At 39.8% G+C, this 19718-nt stretch overlaps 1 protein-coding gene across 3 annotated transcripts in view; it reads left to right on the top strand.

Annotated features, from left to right (window-relative positions):
- The first annotated feature begins 334 nt into the window (after nucleotides 1-334).
- Nucleotides 335-19718, top strand: part of furina (furin (paired basic amino acid cleaving enzyme) a) — a 153650-nt gene continuing 134266 nt past the window's right edge. Inside the window, exon 1 of one of the 3 annotated variants that reach the window (XM_060941075.1) lies at nucleotides 335-1151. The gene's annotated coding sequence lies outside the window, so the exon portion shown is untranslated. Of the gene's footprint in view, nucleotides 1152-2239; nucleotides 2309-14277; nucleotides 14298-19718 lie in introns of those variants that run through there. The other 2 variants (XM_060941076.1, XM_060941077.1) reach the window with 2 other exon arrangements.

Below are 19718 nucleotides of genomic sequence, written 5' to 3'. Positions count from 1 at the left end.
CTGCTGAGTTGATTGAGTCAGGTGACTGTAGTTTATCTGCCTCGAGTGCAGTGCAGTTTGCTGTGGCCTTGTGGGTGTAGATTACCTCCATCTGACTTTTACTAACCGGTGAGTCACTTTTATCTGGTCTAATCAACAAATAACTTTAAATTAAACATTTTCACCAGTTGAAATATATCATGTTTAAAGCCAGTAACTAAATATTATAACCTTCCAGTAGATGGCGCTACAATACAGTAGCAGCTTCATCATTATTAGTAAGACGCATGCTGCTGGTTTTTTTTCCCCTTCCTCCCTGCGCGTGCTCGTGTGACGTATTTCCTGAGGAGCGGCGCGTGAACCGCCTCTCCGTCCAGCGCTAGTAGAGGATTCTTATATTATTTTGTCTTGTTTGTTTGTTTGTTTGTTTTAAACGGTTTATTTACTCCTCGGTGACTTGGACATGTACGGAGAGCAATGTTAGCGTTTAGTTTAAAAGGCGAGCCCGTGAAAGCGAGCCGTTGCTCATTGGCTGCGTCGTGTAACGGAAAATGGATCCAAAGAAAGCTAGCTAGCTGTGGCAAAGTTTGTGTGTGGTACAGTAGATAGAGAGGTGTGTGTGTGTGTGTGTGTGTGTGTGTGGAGAGTTGTGAAGGAAGTAACGCGCCTGCGGATGAAGCTGTCAGCCAGGAATAAGAGCTTGGTGGTGTTGGTTTTCCATTTAGTCCAAGACGAGACGTTTCACGAAATAAAAACAAAACAAAAGCACACAGCTGTAACAGACGCGCTGAAGACATCTGAGTGAAACATGACGCCGTGACCAGAGTGTCTCAGTGTCTCTCTCCCCCTCTCTCTCTCTCTCTCTCTCTCTCTCTCTCTCTCCCTCCTGTTTGGGCAGCTCCTGGTTCATTTCTCGCTTTTTGCGTGGCACACTACTCTTGTTTTGCAAGCTGCTCTGACTGTTTGGATCCAGGAAATCCTGATCACACCGAGACAACAGTCTAATTCAGATTTAAAGGCGTTGAGAAGCTTAAACACAGCCGACTAATACTAACTTACAGGAGCTCTACCTTTTTTAAACCATTGGATCCAAATAGAGGAATAGTAGTAGTAGTAGAAGTAACACGTTGTTTTCAACACATCAGGATCTGAATGACCAAATGTTATCAAAGGTAAGCTGTTATTCTCTGAAACAGTTATATTACATTAAACCAGTGATTTTTTTTTTCTTTTTTCTTAAAACAAATCCTGTGCACCCATTTAGGACACGTTTATTTAAAATTAGTTTGTTTACTAAGTACTATTAGTATTAATCACTCTACAATAATATTTGTCTATTTATTAAAGCCCTGGAGCTTTTGTTTCCTGTTATAACTTTAGCTCCAATATGACATTCGTTATAGCTTCATTTAATGAGGATGAAATTCAGTCCTTTCTGTTCACTTAGGTTAGAAACTCTGTATTAAATGTGCTTTTAACTGTATGAAAAACGCTTCCTTTGGTTAGATGGATAGATTAAAAGTCATGGTGGTTGGGCGAGGGGAGGAAAATGGTTGTTTAAAGACCGAATATCTTGAGTTTTGAAGAACCATTTCAACAATGGTGTGTGTGTGTGTGTGTGTGTGTTTTTTTTTTTTTTACATCATCTGAAATCAGTCATGACCTGATTTTTATAGTTTTTAACTGTGTTGGTTTAAATCTAAAGCACGTATCGTTGAAATAAGTTATGATTCGGTGTGAATGTTTTTACTAATCATTTTTAAAATCTGATCCACCCAGTTTTATTTCTGATCCTGGAAAAGTTAACACATGCATGGATATGGTATTCATACTTCCTGTAGGAAGGGCTGTTTGGTAGCTTTTGTTTTTTTCCCTTCCTCATACATATTGTCCCCCAAACAAAAATGAGAGGGGAAAGATTTTACTTTTCACATCCAGATCAGCTTAAATGACCTGATATTTTAAAATCTCTTGGTCTTATCTCAAACTTTCTGATGGTAAGGATTTGGGTGTGTGTGTCGGTGCTTCTTACTAAATCATGACTCACTGGGAGGAAGAGGTTTTTGTTGGGGGGGTTAAAAAAAAAAAAAATCAGTTGCTGCTTGTTTTTCAGCACTCCTGAAACCCAGGCATGTAGAAATTGGAATTTTCTACCCTTTGTAACCTGCCTTACGTCAAGCTTGTTGAAGGTGTTCACAGGCGTGCTTTTGGTCTAGGCAAGCTCAGGTGATGTCACAGGGACGGGGTGTACTTTTGAAATCGGTGTCAGTCTTTGCTTTAAAAGCCTGTCTGTGAAGGGCTCCTGTTTATCTCTCAGGTTTGTGTTGATGTGAGTACAGTACTTTTTTTTACTTTTTTTGTTACCTGCTGAGTTACTTTTGTGTAAAGCAGCTTAGTAATAACTTTTTTTTTTTAATCATGCTGATTTACAACAATCTCTCACTTATGGGATTGTTGTCTGGTCTGGGATTGCGTCCTTTGAGGAACTTTGTCCAAAGTTCATAGTTTCAGGTTGAAGTGTAGAGAGCCTCGTCTCAAGTAGAACAGAGGGTTGGTGATATTTTACCATGCTTGTGAGAACATTGTGTTTTTCTGTAACTTTTATGGTTTGATCATGCTGTCTTTTAATATTTGGCTTTATGGATTCTCATTACTGACTGGTCAGAAGGTGCTGATTTTTCATTTTTATTATATTAGTGGCTGAATTCTTGAATCTAATTGGTCAGAAGATGCTGATTATAATTATTTATTATGATGATTATTTTGTATGACAGTGCTTCTTGGAAAATAGTTCCAGCTGTAACAGGAAGGATGGGTTAATATTTAATATTGATGCACTTATTCTAATGTTTCTGTAGTAAAGTTATACACAGGGATTTGTACAGTGGGATGCTCAACATAATTGAAGATTAATAACAAATGAGTTTTAAAACCATGATGAACAAAGTAAAATGCATCATTGACTTATTTATTTTTGTTAGGAGACATGTATAACATTTTTAGGAGGTTTATTTATTTTATTTTTTAAATGGAGAAGAGCAGGGAAATGCTGGTGAGGAAATTTTTTTTTTTTATTGGAAATATTATGCAAGTGAAGGTAGGAACTCGCTTGTCTCTTGAACATTCCACAACGTTATTTAACAATTATTCGCCAAAGGGAAAGTGAATATCGGTGAATGATGGCTGAGACGAAGTCAAGGTTATTACTCACTGATCTTCACTCAGCCTGAGGCAGATAATTGTTTTAGTATAAATACACAGGTGATTAATTTTAAAAAATCGTGTTAAAGAATAATTTTTCAAACTTCAAAAGCAGCATGCAGATGTAATAATGGCGTGGCTCAGACTTGTCACTTATCTAGGCCGAGTCATATAAAATACTTTGTTTTGAAATGGATAAAATAAATCATAATTCCACCTTACCTTTAAGAGTTTTAGATCAAACTTTGTAGCATCTTTAGTGCTTTTGTGAACAGCATTTTCTTGTAATTCTTTCTCACTTATGGTGATGAAGTGATTGGCTGCCGTTTTGCCGAGTCGCTCGAGGTGATTATTGAGAAATAGACCAAATTTCTCAACCACTTGGTGTATGATTTTTCTATAATCACCTGTATACTAAGTCTTTATACTAAGTCTAATTAATCTGTTAAGATGCATGGTGTCATTTATTAATGAATTAAACATTATAGTCATTGGCAAATCACTGTTTGAAACGGAATAACAATTCCAACCTTGCTGTTGTATGGTTGTTATATGGTGTGAATTATTTTTGTAGAACAGTCCAGTCTGTCGTGTTATGCCTTATGTAACAGCAGTGATGAGTTGTGTCTGCTCTAATACAAATTAAAGGCTATATTAATGTCTATAGTAACACTATATACATTGTTTTTGTATTAGCTTAATCTTTCCTTCATCTTAAGTAGCAGCAGCTTTTGGTCAGGGTTGTGGTGGATCCTGAGCCTGTCTAGGAAATATTGGGCATGGGTTGGGAACATACCCGAGATGAGATGCCAGTTTGTTATGAACAAAGAGCTACATAATCGATGTGCTGACGTGTTCTGTAAGGAGACATTTATTTAACGTTCATGTCAGTAAGTTTTCCGCCTGTCTTCAGGATAGGAAGGTGTGCTTTATGGTTTCTCGGTAACATGACAAGCTGTGTGTTTTTCTTGTCTTGAATAAATATCACAGAAGGAAGAAGAGGGAGGGTTGTGAGGGAATGGCTGTTTATAACTGCCATAGGGTAAGTGCTAGGAGGGCGTAATGTTTCATAATGTTAAGTGGAGACATTTTAACATGGATAATATTGTAATAGTGTGTCTTCATTTGTTTGTTAGAAATGCAATTTTTTTTTTTTCACCATTAGTCATTTCTGGTCATCGTTCCTTTGTCATGACGCACAACAGGTGCACGTCTAAGGCTCAGCGCTAACGTGTCCTGTTTGATAGTGGTGTTTACATTTGCATTATCCTTTTAAAGCAGCAAGATGCACATTCTATTAGTTAATATTGACATTTGTTAGCTAGCAAACAATGACCTAATTTTTAAAAATTTTTTATAATACAAGCTTGTTTGTTTCGAATGGTAGAAGACTCTTCTCATGGCATGCACAGTATGCATACAGACAAGCAGCCTTCAGTTATTTAACTTTTTATAGAACGAGTAGTTTATTATTTATTATTTGTGGTACCTTCTTCCGTTCTGCACCAAATGAATTGTATGGTAATCCGGTGTTTGATGTTTGGAGAAGCCGCTTTATTCAGGTACATCAGAGATGTTATAAGGGAGGGAGACAAAGAATCCTGACTAGAAATCTATGGGAAAGTCCAGAACACCAAACATGGCAGCTGTAGGCACGTATCCCACCCCCTTCCCAAAACGCCAATCATCTGCTTTGTAACAGTTGAACTGGGAAATGTATGAAGCCAATAATTTTCACTGGTGCAAGTGCACAGTTGAAGTTCATGAGTTTTAACTGTCGTGATCAAAGTCCTTATGGCGTCAAATGGCAGTGCTGTGGGTTGAGCTGTAAGTGAAGCTGGTGTTATGAAACCTTACACATGCATAGTTGAAGTAGTGTGTGTGTGTGTGTGTGTGTGGTGGGGGGAAGGAGAGGGGGTTTAAACCTTATTTTGGGGCAAAGCCATCTATCATTTTAAGCATTTTTAAAAATATCAGCTGTGACTAGTCATTCTCATTCTATACATGCAGTTTTTGTCTCAGTGGCCATTGGATGTCATTTGAAAGGTTGTTTTTTAAACTGTACCAACACACAGGCTGTACAGTAAAACAAGACAATGGTACATAGATAAATACAAGATACGTGTAATGAGCAAAGGGAATAGGTGAATTTTTAAAGTGCAGAATAAATCCTTAAAGGCGTCGTGCGGTAATTTCAGCAGTCAGGCTATATCGTGTCAAAATGTCGGGTTTGGTGGGTTATTCACAGCTTCATCTGTGTTTGCTGGCTCTCCCTTTTCGTTTGGTTTGAAACCAAAATACTGCCACACTGCTGATGTGTTTTTTTTTTTTTTTGGCCACTAACTCATTATCTTGACTTGCCATCTTTCAACCGCGGTCTCAGTCTCTTGCGAAGCTTTCTGTCAGACTCCAAATGTCACGCAGGGTTGCCATGGTAACGACATAAACAACCCTGCACGCGATGAGAACTTCTTTAGGAAATTGATAGAATTAGTGAAAATACGATCACACAGTTATTCGGGATGATCTTCAATTTATTATTTTCAATTATGACCTCATGTACTCCATATTTATTTAGATATTATATATTTTTTTAAAATGACGGTAATGAGACTGATACCGTTGGTACTTTTGGATACCTCGGGATACCTTCTTACCGTAATACCGCCCAACCCTATCAAGGGGTCTACTGTATCAGAAGGCCCACTGCATTTCGCTAGATTGCAAGCTGTCAAGTTGCTAGAATTCAATCTTTCTAGCTATACTTTCACCCCCTACAGCTATCAGTATTACACATAATCATAGATTAATCACACAGCATTCTAATTCAAGTGAAAATGGTCTTTAAAAATACACACAAGTAGTGATTTAGTCAGAGAAACCAACCAAAACAAGTCTTCAAGTCGCCGGTCTTCATTCTCGTCTTCGTTTCTGTCGTCGTCAGAACTGTCCTCATTTTCTTCTGAAGATGAGCGCTCAGGTTCAAATCTGTAAGGCTGGATGGATACCACCAGGACATTCAGCTGTCAAAATCTCTACTTGTGGGCCATTTTCTTCTTCTGTATCGGTAAAATCAAAGCTAATTTCCTCAGCATCGCTCCCTATTTTCTGGCGTGTCCACCATTGCAACTGCACCGAGTGGTTACTGGTATGACGTCACGCAGCTGTTCCATTGACCGACAGGGGGCGCTGCGAACGCGGGAAATTTCAAGTGATGGGCATGACCAAATAAGGACCGATTACAACCGCGGGAAGCTTTTGAAAAATCGACGGTCAATTTATTTCGAATCTCGAAAGCATTCTGGTGCAGAATAATGCGACTTATCGCCACTGCGTGACGCCTTTAAGATTTCTACAGTATCTGATTTTGTAGTATATACTGTACCAGTCAAAAGTTTGTACACCCTTACTCATTTATGGGTTTTCTGTATTGACTTTTTTTTTTTTTTACACTGCAGAACAATACTGAAGACATCAAAACTATGAGCATATGGAATTGTGATAGTGTTTTGTCATTTTGACAGAAAGGGATGGGCTGATTTATAAAATTCTGTCCAAGTTTTTTTTTCTGTAAAACAAATGAATGATTTGACTGTGTTTCCATATGGTAACATCATTGGTTTAAAAAAACAAAACTCTGTTCCGCAAATGAAGCTCTTCCTACTGGTCCAGGTGGCTGGCAGAATTGTCAGTTTGAAACCATCAATCAGAGCAGGATGCTGCTTCATTCATCCCAGGTTTATTCCTGTATCTTGCATCTTGCTGCCAATTCTCAGAGAAAATGCTACGATATCTGGCCCTGGTTTCTGGAGCGCCACTGCCAGTATGCTTCTTTATTTAAGGATGTTGACGCTGACCTGTAACAGTCTGTGTACTGATGTCTTGCATTTCAAGCTTTCTGATGTCTAGGGAAATCCTAAACGTAGCTCTCTGGTGGTAGGTACTTAAAGGAGATACACAGAACCTTTTTATTTTTAAATAAATTTGAGTGGATAGTATCTCTATCCTTGACTCTTGTATGCTGCATAAATGGGAATAAAAATATATATTTTTGAGAGTTAAAATCGACCACAAAGTTGGCATTTGAGCTGCCGCGCTGAGCCAGCCAGCCCCGAGTGCATGACGTCGCTGCAGTAACTGGTTTTAAGGCTGAATTTATGGTGAAAGTAAGAAATACCATTACTGACTTGCTCAACTAAGACTGATTTGACTTCATTGATTGTGGGTTGACTCTCATTAAAACAGGATGGGTGTTATAACTTGTGCAACATACATGTACATACATGCATTTTCACTGATAAAACGTAAAAGGCTAATTAAATAATCAGATGAACTGAGACAATCACATTCTGAAGCAAATTAAGTAATCTTGTAACTTAAACACACAATACAAGTTACATGTATTAATCTAAATGCAGGTAAACGTGTTTTGTATCTAAATGAGTCGCATGTTACGTTTGTGTTCTCGCTTCTTGGAGGCCAATCTTGTGGCCGATTGTTTTGAAACAGTCTGACTTTCAATTGTTTGTTCAGTTCTCTGTTCATTCGCTTCTTCCACGCAAGGGCGAGATATTGCTGCTGAGGCAAGCATATCCAGTGGAGAAATCAGATGGCTGGTCCACTCATTCTCCATACGGAGTACTCCGCCATTACTGCTCGCCTCAGGCAATTGCTAAAACCTGGGACGGGACGTCACCAGTTTTAGCAACAACCACAGGGAGGTCACTGCCTGAGCAATAATATGTCATGTCCCGTCCCATTCCGTCCTGGGTTTTACCAACAGCCCTCAGCTCACACTCTGGGAGAACTGGTGCAACTGAACTTGCTTTCCTTTTCTTGTAGTTTTCTTTTAATTGTTGATACTGCACCCTCTTTCAATATGGGCTTATAGCCAACACTCCTCAACAGATCAGAGGTCCCATACGAGTCTTCAGTAAAATGGGCAGAGGAGAGACCACTTCGTAGGCGCCCAATGTGCACGTGAACTTGCAAAATGCGTCCAAATCTTTGCAGTTTGAACATTTCTTGGGCCATGAATGCACCTTCTGTCGTGTTGCTGCACCCACCAGCAGCACATCTACGTGATGTGGCGATAAATTAGCTCAAAATGGAAGCTCGGAGTTGCAGTCAGCTGTGTGTTTTAGTATAGGGAGGGAAAGTAATCTCATCGCCCCCTACTGGATGTGTACCAACCTCTATGGCAAAATGAATGGGAATATCTGTTCAAAAAAATTACATTTCGGGTTACACTTAAGTTAAGACAACGGCTTCCATATGTTGTGCATGTCGGGCAGCTCTATCGATCCTGGTGATCATACTTTATTTTTTCCACTGATTTTGAAGGGTTTTTTTTATTTAATAAATAAGCTGATCAAAGACTACACGGGCCCGACATCGTGTATGTGACGTCACCGCAAGTCTAGCGCCTTTCCAAATCTGTAGCAGGTAGCGGCCGGCGGTTTGTATAGCGTGGTTGTTGGAGTATTTCTGTACCAATAAGAAATGCGTCCCTTGTGGGGATAACATTACAGATCAGGGCATGTAGTCAACTGCTGCTATTCACAGGGAGAGCTGTCAGCACTCGTAAGGGCTAGTATGAAGAACAAAACTTATCAAGCCTACTGCTGACGTAATGAGTGACTCTGACTAGACAGTTTGGTTGTAGTCTGTTTCTGACAGGTTAGGCGCAATTTCGATCTTTTTAAAAGACAGCGAAATTTCACCTGATACTTTCACAGTTCGTAGATAATCCCAACATGTACAACATTTTTTGGGGGTGTACAAGTTCCACGTCATAACTTCGTGGGATTTTTTTTTTTTTTAAATCGGATCTATGGGATTTTCAATAGTATGGCTCTCGGCTTAGGAACGCTACCACTAGGATTGCTGTGTTTCACTTTCCCTCCCTATAGCGGAAATGGCGATGAGACCGATAGACTTCCTGCTGTGACGTCACAGATGTCACGTCAAGGTCATTCACTCAGCCCGCTACCTATGAGAGTCATTTTAATCATAAAAATTACTATTAGATTTAATGCTTAAAACTATTCCTATGCCATTCTTGAGGTCTCAAGGCAATTATAAACAAAAAGTGAGGCCATGGTTCTGTGTGTCTCTTTTAAGGAGGTAAATGTAATGGTCAGGTAGCCTACATTTGTGTGGGGTTATGTATCTCTACAAAATCAAAGTGTAAATGGTTCATGTGCAAGTCAAACTAAAGCAATTTGAATAGTCGTTCATCTGAATTTAACACCTTTTTTTTTCTCTCCCGTTTACTTTTTTCTCTAGGGCTGATCTAATGATTATTCCCTGTTACAACAGTAATCCATTTAAATTACAAGTAAGCAATTTGCTAAGGAATTTTGTTAGAAGGAAAATCGCACAATAATTGAAATGTTTTTTTTTAATGCATTCTCACAAACTTTATGTAAACGATATTAAATCATAGACGTTCGCTCATCAATCATAGCCTAAGTTAAACTATGAAATTGCTGCACATATTGAGAGATCAAGTCCACTGAATGAAATATAATGAGGCTGTAATGTGAACTGTCTAGTATATTATTCTCACCAAGTGGGAGCTTTCAAGTGCTTTTGTTTGTGCTGTTGTAAAATACATCTCTGCTTGAGATTGTCCCATGGTTTTTTTGGGGGGGATGGACTTTGCTCTTTTTGCTGGTATCATGCAGTGTTCTGTCTATGAGACGGCGCGCGCAAGTAAGAACGGCTCGTCTTTTCTATCTCTCATCGTCTTGTGGAACTCTGTGTGATACCTTTTCCTGTGCTTAGATGACGTATCTAAACCAGAAACTATGATGCTGGGTTTTTGTGTGCGTTTTTTGAAACTAACTTCCCAGTGTAAGGTCTGAAGACAGTTTTGCGCATGGTGTTCTGTGGTACAAAAGTAGCTGCATGTTGTTTCAGCTGAGTGTTGTAGCCTTTATTAAATGTGCTTATAATTGTTCATTCTTTGAATTCCATGTGTGAGTTAATGTGTTCTGAGAAGAAAGGGATGACCCATTTTGAGTTTCCAGTTAATGCAGTTTAATAAGTGCTTTGTTTTCTCAATGCTCCACAAGTGCACAATACCGATAGCAGGTGGAGCCAGAACAGAACTGAAAACTCGTCCAGCTATATTTAACTCTTATATGTGCTGCATAGTGCGTGTGGTTGAAGGGTTTTAAAAAAAAAAAAAATCCGTCTAGTTGTTTGCAGGATGGAATATACATGGTTGCCTTCACTGAACGCTTTAGGTCACGATGTAATTTGGTTAATTCAATTTGAGTTTGAACATTAAAACTGTAAAATGTTTCAGTATTTTTATTGAAATGTACATTAACTTAGTGTCGAATTCAGATTCTGCCAAGAACACCAGCATTTTAGTGAGCTTTTTTTGTGTGTTTTTTGCCTATTTAAGGATTGTGCTGCTGCATTTGCATCGCGAAGTATTACAATACGCATTACCAAGCCTTTCTACCCATTGTCTTGATTTCCTGTTTCACGATCCTTGTGCCCGTTTCCCGTTCTTGTCCTCACTTGGCCTTTGATGTACTGTTTACGCCTCGACTGACCCTTTTGCCTGTATTCTCGCTTTTGATCTAGCCCGCCGTTTTGGATTGTTTGCCTGTGTATACAACCCCGATTCCAAAAAAGTTGGGACAGAGTACAAATTGTAAAGAAAAACGGAATGCAATAATTAAAAAAAATCTCAAACTGATATTGTATTCACAATAGAACATAGACAACACAGGGATGAGAGTTTTCCGCTTTTTGGCGGAATTCCGCTTTTTTTCAGTCAAAATGGACCTTTCTTATATTGTTGCAAATCCGTTGAGAATTTTAGGGGGGTAGGGTCTGCGTTGTGCTGTTTTGTCATTGCCACGGGGCAAGGGAGACCTCTAGTGGTCATATTTTTCCATAGCAACGCGGTTTTCTATTCCTTTTTTGTGCCTTTGGTGTTGCCGTACTCAGATATATTCAGTTATTTACGTTACTCAGAAGCTGAACGGCCAATGGTTTTGTGATGTGTTTATGGCCAGAAAGCATTTGCCTGTAAGTAATTTATGTTAATCTGCCTCTCAATAATAATAATAATAATAAGAAGAAGAAATTGTCTGACATGAATCTTCCTACATAAGCGAGAATATCTTTTTACAGTTAATGTATCAAATGGTAACCGTTAGCTTCTAAATGACGTTTCCCATAGATGTTAGCCTTAAGCTAACTGCTTATCTTTCATTTGTCCTGTACGTAGCCTACTCTTTCTTGTGTTGTGTGGTTATAATCCAAACATAGCTTAATCCAGAAACACTTGGCATGTCTTGTGTGTCAGTTTTACAGATAAATCTTGAGTAAATTCTTCATAAATCCACCAACGGACTCTGAAAGTTTATTGAAGAAGTTGTTAGCTATCTGCGTAGCTCGTTGCCACGCAACCAGGGAAGCACACGCACGAGCGGGGGCAGAATAATCGTACTTTTTCGTAAGACGTTAGTTTGCCGTTAGTTTGTATTTGGTGTATAACCAATGTCTCGTGTTGTGATTGGCCCCTGTATCGGCATTTGCTGAATGACAACCAATCCGTATTCACCTTCTTAAACCACCTTCCCGCACTACATGATTGGTTCTTTGCACGTGTGGAGTACTGCAGCAATACTCGTGTATGCAGTTTTGTATCAATCAAAATGCCGAATGTTATCGCGACGAAGCTAAAGTGCGTAAGAGATGCGGATCTGAAAAAAAGTTTCGATGGAAGCATGCAGAGCAAAAGAAAGGCCAAGGAGGAGTTAGACAGGGAGCAAAAGAAAGCAAGGCTGGAGCATGTGAACTCCGGCTAAAAAGAGGGAGAAGACCAACAAGCTTTTAGCTCTTGCTAAAAAGCTCAAAATAAAGAAGAAACAAATTTTCTGCGCCATGAAACTGTAAATAGATGTATATATTGTAAATAAACACTTTATAGAACCAAAGGGAAAATATAAATCATATAAACAGTTTGGGACTTGTACATGTATGAGGTAAGAATCTACAGCTTCTATCAAATTTGCACATTTTATATAAATACTAGTGATAAACCATTATTTAATATAGCAGTGAATGTGTTACCTTAGTTTGGATTTAGAGCAGCAAATTTAAAGTATCATGTTGGTGCTCACCTGGAATGTATATGCAAAATTTATCACAAAAGGCCTATGTCAATGTTTCCTTTACATAGGTGTAGTTGATCTTTATCAAATGAAAGTTTAAGTAATGTATGTACTTGAAAGAGAGTTCTACTTTTGTATAAGTATCAATTTTGTAAGCAAACAGGGTATGGTATTTCAACAATTGTAAAATTTTGATGATAAATGGTTTTTAGGGTAAAAAAAATCTCTAAAATCCATGAGCTCCCGGGGGCTTCGCCCCCTGGGCCCCCTCCGGGGCTTTGCCCCTGGACCCCACTGGGGGCCTACAGCCCCCAGACCCCCAGCTAATTTTTCAGATTTTTTCATCACAAGCCACTCTCATCCCTGACAACATATCAAATGTCGAAAGTGAGACATTTTGAAATTTCATGCCAAATATTGGCTCATTTGAAATTTCATGACAGCAACACGTATCTCAAAGTTGGGACAGGGGCAATAAGAGGCTGGAAAAGTTAAAGGTACAAAAAAGGAACAGCTGGAGGACCAAATTGCAACTCATTATGTCAACTGGCAATAGACCCCTTTCACATGATGTCACCGTACCACGAGATTTTGTTAGGCGCCATATTGGAAGACCAAGTACATGCACTCACAATATAAAACAAAGTACGAGCGAGAGTAAAGTGACACGATGGATGATAATTCTGGTTATGTGAGTACATTACCAGCTGCAGAAAGGGCACGGTATGTGGAGAAACTGGCTGTGATTGATGGGCTTGACCCATATGATAAGATTCGGGGCAAGGGAGAATGGAAACATAAGGAGGACCTGACACCAATTCTGCCATCTGTTTGCTACCCAGACATTGTAAACTATTTGTTGTTTACACCCAGTGCCTACACTGTGTTCGAACTATGCCGATATTTTCGGGGGGCCCCTTTTTTTCCCTGGGGGGTGCTTGCGCTTGTCTCGGAGCGCGGATCTCCAAACACATGAGAAGCCTATCTTAGGCACATATCACGCGGACTCCACACACGCATCGCATCTGAAGTCATAACTCATCAGGGGAAATCGTGTCTGCATTGGCATGTTCAAAAAAACAACCTCGTGTCAACAATGATACCCCACGCAAAGAAAAAAAAAGTCAAGCTACTCAACAACCAACCTGGCAGCAGTGAGCAAGCCCCAAACCATCCTTTATTATTATTATTATTATTAAATTGTAGAAGTCTGGGAGGCTTGCTCCTCATACAGTTATCAACTTGGGGCCACTTTAGCATGTTTTAAATCTGAATTTCTTGCGTTTGCTTACCTCAGTGTCCACAGATCATGCACAGACTTATCCATTATATCCACAGTTTTTTGCCAAGTCTCACACAGGTTTCTTTCAAGTCTACTGTTGGGCCAATAAATCATAAATAAAACAGCTCAGATTTGTTTGTCATTTGCCACTCCACTTTATTCTCGTGGGTTCACATACCGCTGCCGTTATTATCCCCTTATCGCGAGTTTGTTGGTCTTCCAAAATGGCGCAGGGTCTCTTTACTTCCGGTTTCGGGTGACGTCAGTGAAAGGGGTCTATAGAGATCTTGCAGTCACGTGACCGGAAAATACACAGACGCCATCTTGTCGGTAAAGAACACCGCTGAATACTGCTGCACTCGTGTACAGAATGGATCAATTTCAACCGACGGACTACACGGCTCATTTTTCTAATGAACAGATAACTAGATATGTGTCTAAAATAAACGATCTACAGATTAGTGACCCTTTTGGCTTACCGGATGGAGTTTTCACGACCGTGTCAGTAGATATGGAACTGCCAGTGGAATACCCAGACGTGTATAATTACCTCATAAACTTTCCCTCGCTGTTCAGTGGTGAAGCATTGCGTGCTTATAAATCTCTGGACCGTTATCTTTACAGAAATTCAGGATTTGTCAGCGACTCAGATGTGGCATCTTGTAAACAAGAAAATAATCCTCATTGGATGGGTAAGTCACTTAAGTATTACTAGTACTGCACTGACCAGCCGATTATAGAATAAGGTAATTCTAGCTGTAATTCCAAATCGTCCGTTTTGTTTACCATGGATCTGGCGTTGGAGAGATAGAGGCTTAGCAGTGGAGGTTTGAGTAGCTGTTTTCTGAGCTTAGTCAACAGGCCAGCTCTACAGCCTCGCTTTTGCTTCCGCTCCCGGCGCCACCTCCTTCGCTTTGCTTCCGATAACAATCCACGGAGACCCTGCTGGTCTCGCTATCTCGTCCGGAATGTTGTGCATGCGATGGAAATCGCTACAAACCGTCATTTTCTGCTGGAAACCAATGTCCAGTAAGTCCATACAGTTGTAGTGGATATTGAAGTCCGGTACAGACGAACAACACGCAAAAATACACACAAAAAACATAAACGTGCACAGGTAGGGAGAGCTTGTAGCCGCAGCCGTTGTAGTAGAGTTGTATATAGTAGGGTTTTCCAGAAGAAAAGGTAGAAGTAGAAGGCGGAAATATGACGTTTGACTGACAAGATGGCGTCTGTCACAATCTGGATCGGCTGTGACGTTACATGCAAGTGCTCCATAGGTCATTAACATGACTGGGTATAAAAAGAGCATCTTGGAGTGGCAGCGGCTCTCAGAAGTAAAGATGGGAAGAGGATCACCAATTCCCCCTAATTCTGTGCCGACAAATAGTGAAGCAATATCAGAAAGGAGTTCGACAGTGTAAAATTGCAAAGAGTTTGAACATATCATCTACAGTGCATAATATCAAAAGATTCAGAGAATCTGGAAGAATCTCTGTGCGTAAGGGTCAAGGCCAGAAAACCATACTGGGTGCCTGTGATCTTCGGGCCCTTAGACGGCACTGCATCACATACAGGCATGCTTCTGTATTGGAAATCACAAAATGGGCTCAGGAGTATTTCCAGAGAACGTTATCTGTGAACACAATTCACCGTGCCATCCGCCGTTGCCAGCTAAAACTCTGTAGTTCAAAGAAGAAGCCGTATCTAAACATGATCCAGAAGCGCAGACGTCTTCTCTGGGCCAAGGCTCATTTAAAATGGACTGTGGCAAAGTGGAAAACTGTTCTGTGGTCAGACGAATCAAAATTTGAAGTTCTTTATGGAAATCAGGGACACCATGTCATTCGAACTAAAGAGGAGAAGGACGACCCAAGTTGTTATCGGCGCTCAGTTCAGAAGCCTGCATCTCTGATGGTATGGGGTTGCATTAGTGCGTGTGGCATGGGCAGCTTACACATCTGGAAAGACACCATCAATGCTGAAAGGTATATCCAGGTTCTAGAGCAACATATGCTCCCATCCAGACGACGTCTCTTTCAGGGAAGACCTTGCATTTTCCAACATGACAATAACCAAACCACATACTGCATCAATTACAGCATCATGGCTGCGTAGAAGAAGGGTCCGGGTACTGAACTGGCCAGCTTACAGTCCAGATCTTTCACCCATAGAAAACATTTGGCATGTCATAAAACAGAAGATACGACAAAAAAGACCTAAGACAGTTGAGCAACTAGAATCCTACATTAGACAAGAATGGGTTAACATTCCTATCCCTAAACTTGAGCAACTTGTCTCCTCAGTCCCCAGACGTTTACAGACTGTTGTAAAGAGAAAAGGGGATGTCTCACAGTGGGAAACATGGCCTTGTCCCAACTTTTTTGAGATGGTGTTGTCATGAAATTTAAAGTCACTTAATTTTTCTCTTTAAATGATACATTTTCTCAGTTTAAACATTTGATATGTCCTCTATGTTCTATTCTGAATAAAATATGGAATTTTGAAACTTCCACATCATTGCATTCCGTTTTTAATTACAATTTGTACTTTGTCCCAACTTTTTTGGAATCGGGGTTGTATATCGTCTTGCTGTGTGTATATATTTTACACTTTATTAAACTGTATACTTCTCTACATACAGTGGTGCTTGAAAGTTTGTGAACCCTTTAGATTTTTCTATATTTCTGCATAAATATGACCTAAAACATCAGATTTTCACACAAGTCCTAAAAGAAGATAAAGAGAACTCAGTTAAACAAATGAGACAAAAATATTATTCTTGGTCATTTATTGAGGAAAATGATCCAGTATTACAATATTGAGTGGCAAAAGTATGTGAACCTCTTGGATTAGCAGTTAATTTGAAGGTGAAATTAGTCGGGTGTTTTCAATCAATGGGATGACAATCAGGTGCGAGTGGGCACCCTGTTTATTTAAAGAACAGGGATCTATCAAAGTCTGATCTTCACAACACGTTTGTGGAAGTGTATCATGGCACAAACAAAGGAGATTTCTGAGGACCTCAGGAAAAAGTGTTGTTGATGCTTATCAGGCTGGAAAAGGTTACAAAGCCATCTGTAAAGAGTTTGGACTCCACCAATCCACAGTCACACAGGTTGTGTACAAATGGAGGAAATTCAAGACCATTGTTACCCTCCCCAGGAGTGGTCGACCAACAAGGATCACTCCGAGAGCAAGGCGTGTAATAGTTGGCGAGGTCACAAAGGACCCCAGGGTAACTTCTAAGCAACTGAAGGCCTCTCTCACATTGGCTAATGTTCATGAGTCCACCATCAGGAGAATACTGAACAACAATGGTGTGCATGGCAGGGTTGCAAGGAGAAAGCCACTGCCCTCCAAAAAGAACATTGTTGCTCTTCTGCAGTTTGCTAAAGATCATGTGGACAAACCAGAAGGCTATTGGGAAAAATTTTTTGTGGACGGATGAGACCAAAATAGAACTTTTAGGTTTAAATGGGAAGCGTTAGGAGAAAGGAAACCCCTGCATTCCAGCATAAGAACCATGGTGGTGGTAGTATCATGGTTTGGGCCTTTTTTGCTGCATCTGGGCCAGGGCGGCTTGCCATCATTGATGGAGCAATGAATTCAGAATTATACCAGCGAATTCTAAAGGAAATGTCAGGACATGTCCATGAACTGAATCTCGAGAAGGAGGGTCATGCAGCAAGACAACGACTCTAAGCACACAGGTCGTTCTCCCAAAGAATGGTTAAAGAAGAATAAAGTTAATGTTTTGGAATGGCCAAGTCAAAGTCCTGACCTTAATCCAATTGAAATGTTGTGGAAGGACCTGAAGTGAGCAGTTCATGTGAGGAAACCCACCAACATCCCAGAGTTGAAGCTGTTCTGTATGGAGGAATGGGCTAAAATTCCTCCAAGCTGGTGTGCAGGACTGATCAACAGTTACTGGAAACGTTTAGTTGCAGTTATTGCTGCACAAATGGGCTCACACCAGCTACTGAAAGCAAAGGTTCATGTACTTTTGGCACCCAGATTTGTAATATTGGATCATTTTCTTCAATAAATAAATGATCAAGTATATTATTTTTGTCTCATTTGTTTAACTGGGTTCTTTTTATCTACTTTTAGGACTTGTGTGAAAATCTGATGATGTTTTGGGTCATATTTATGCAGAAATATAGAAAATTCTAAAGGGTTCACAAACTTTCAAGCATCACTGTACATCCGCCTCCCTTGCGTACGTGACCTGGGGACTATTCCATACAACTTCAAACCAACTGAGAAGAGTTGGAAAGACGACAGGATAAGGACTAGTCTGTCGTGTTGGTATTTACATCATTTTACTGTCGCACGATTAAAACGTGCCAGATCAGGTGGCTGGTGGGTTTTCAAAATAATAAATACATGCATGTATTTTTGTGATAAATACATATACTGAGCGCATTTCCCACATAATCCTCATTAAGGTTTTGGACAGCACTACAAAATGGTGTCCCCATTATATAGCGCCTTGTATAGTGAGTAGGGAGCGATTTCGGACACGGGAAACTTCAGGCTTGATTACATCAGCATTCGAAGGAGGGCGTGTGCGTCTTTTGACAACGTTGGCAGATGTTGGTCACTTTGATTTCCACTGTACGTTCTACTTCCGTCCTACGATGTTTTGCACAGGTCTCAGTGAATCTCGTTTATGACATGGACTCTTTTTTTTTTTTTTTTTTTAAATATATATAAAAGAGACACACGTATATTTTATAAAATGAGAAATAGAATTTTGATAAGGGGGAACTGAAGGCAAATTTAAGTTCACCTGTGTATACTACAGGGATGCCACACAGTCCACATACCCACAGCTGGGTAAGTTCAGTGTAATGCAACTTCCAGTTGTCAAGGTGGAGCTGGAGGTTAATTTGACTTTTATAAGTGGAGCTGGGGATTAATTTACATCATTGAGGTGGAGATTTGGTTTGTTTATTGGTCAAACTGTTCTAGTTACAGGTCTGCGCTGTTGCTTTGAACTTGAAGGTTGTGGGAGACCTACGAATGATCTTGAACTACTCCAAAAGTGCATTTTTAGCTGCCATGTATGAAGTAGTTTCCTGTTCACCATACAGTGCATTGTTTGGGCTGCAGCCATTTTGTATTGTCTAAATTCCCAGTAAGCAAAGTGTATCCTCTGGTTGGCTCACTATATCTTGTTACTCTAGAGTGCAGCCTGAATCCAGTGTACAACTGATGCATGTTATTTCTACAATAGACATTTCAGAGTTTAAAATTTCCTGCCAGCTTTATATAGAATTTTATGAATTGGACATTTGATATTTTTATGAACTTTGTGTGAGCGAGAGAGAATGCGATTTTGGACACATGATCCTATGGCCCTTTTCCACTGCATGGTACTGGTTCAACTCTACTTTTTGCTTTTGGTATTGGCAGTTTTTCTGCTATAGCTGATTGTCATGGCAACATCGCATAAAACTGCAGTGATGTAATTTTCAATGTGACATGGGATTTCTTTATTATTACTGCTTGCATGCATGTTTGTGCACATGTGAAATGGTGTTATGCCAAGCTAAAGTTGCCCCAATTGTGGCAAAACACCATTTCGCATGCGTGCACGCACATGAGGGAGTGGTGAAAACCCACATATAATCAGTGAAGTATAATAAATAAATGAGTGTTACCATGAGGTGATGCCAAAAAAGTACCACACGTTATCCACAACTTTGGCCTGATAGAAAACCAAAAAAGTCGAGTTGGTATCTGGCAGTGGAAAATGGCCATCGGACAGTAAACAAGACATCAAATGACAAGTGTGTGTTGTAAGCCGCGGTCAGAACAAGATGCTCTTGCTGGCAAAATAGTGTGTATCAAGGTTATAGAAAAAATGCAAAGTAGAAGACCACCATTCAGAGGCTGCAGGACTATTCTAGTGTTCATACGTTTTTTTTTTTGCTTTTTTTTTCCCCCTGCAGAAGATAGAACCACACTTGCTTTGTTCATAAGGTTTAGTTAGGTACCACAGAGATGGTTAAATAAATATATTACGTTCATTATGTCTTCTTAAATCAAATAATTAGTTTTCTTTTGTTTCAGACATGTAAAAGCTTTTTACCTTTACCTGACAT

This window comes from Neoarius graeffei, chromosome 15, assembly GCF_027579695.1.
Source record: "Neoarius graeffei isolate fNeoGra1 chromosome 15, fNeoGra1.pri, whole genome shotgun sequence".
Classification (NCBI taxonomy): domain Eukaryota; kingdom Metazoa; phylum Chordata; class Actinopteri; order Siluriformes; family Ariidae; genus Neoarius; species Neoarius graeffei.
Note: the sequence above shows the minus strand (reverse complement) of the source record. Positions and strands in the feature narration are given on the sequence as shown.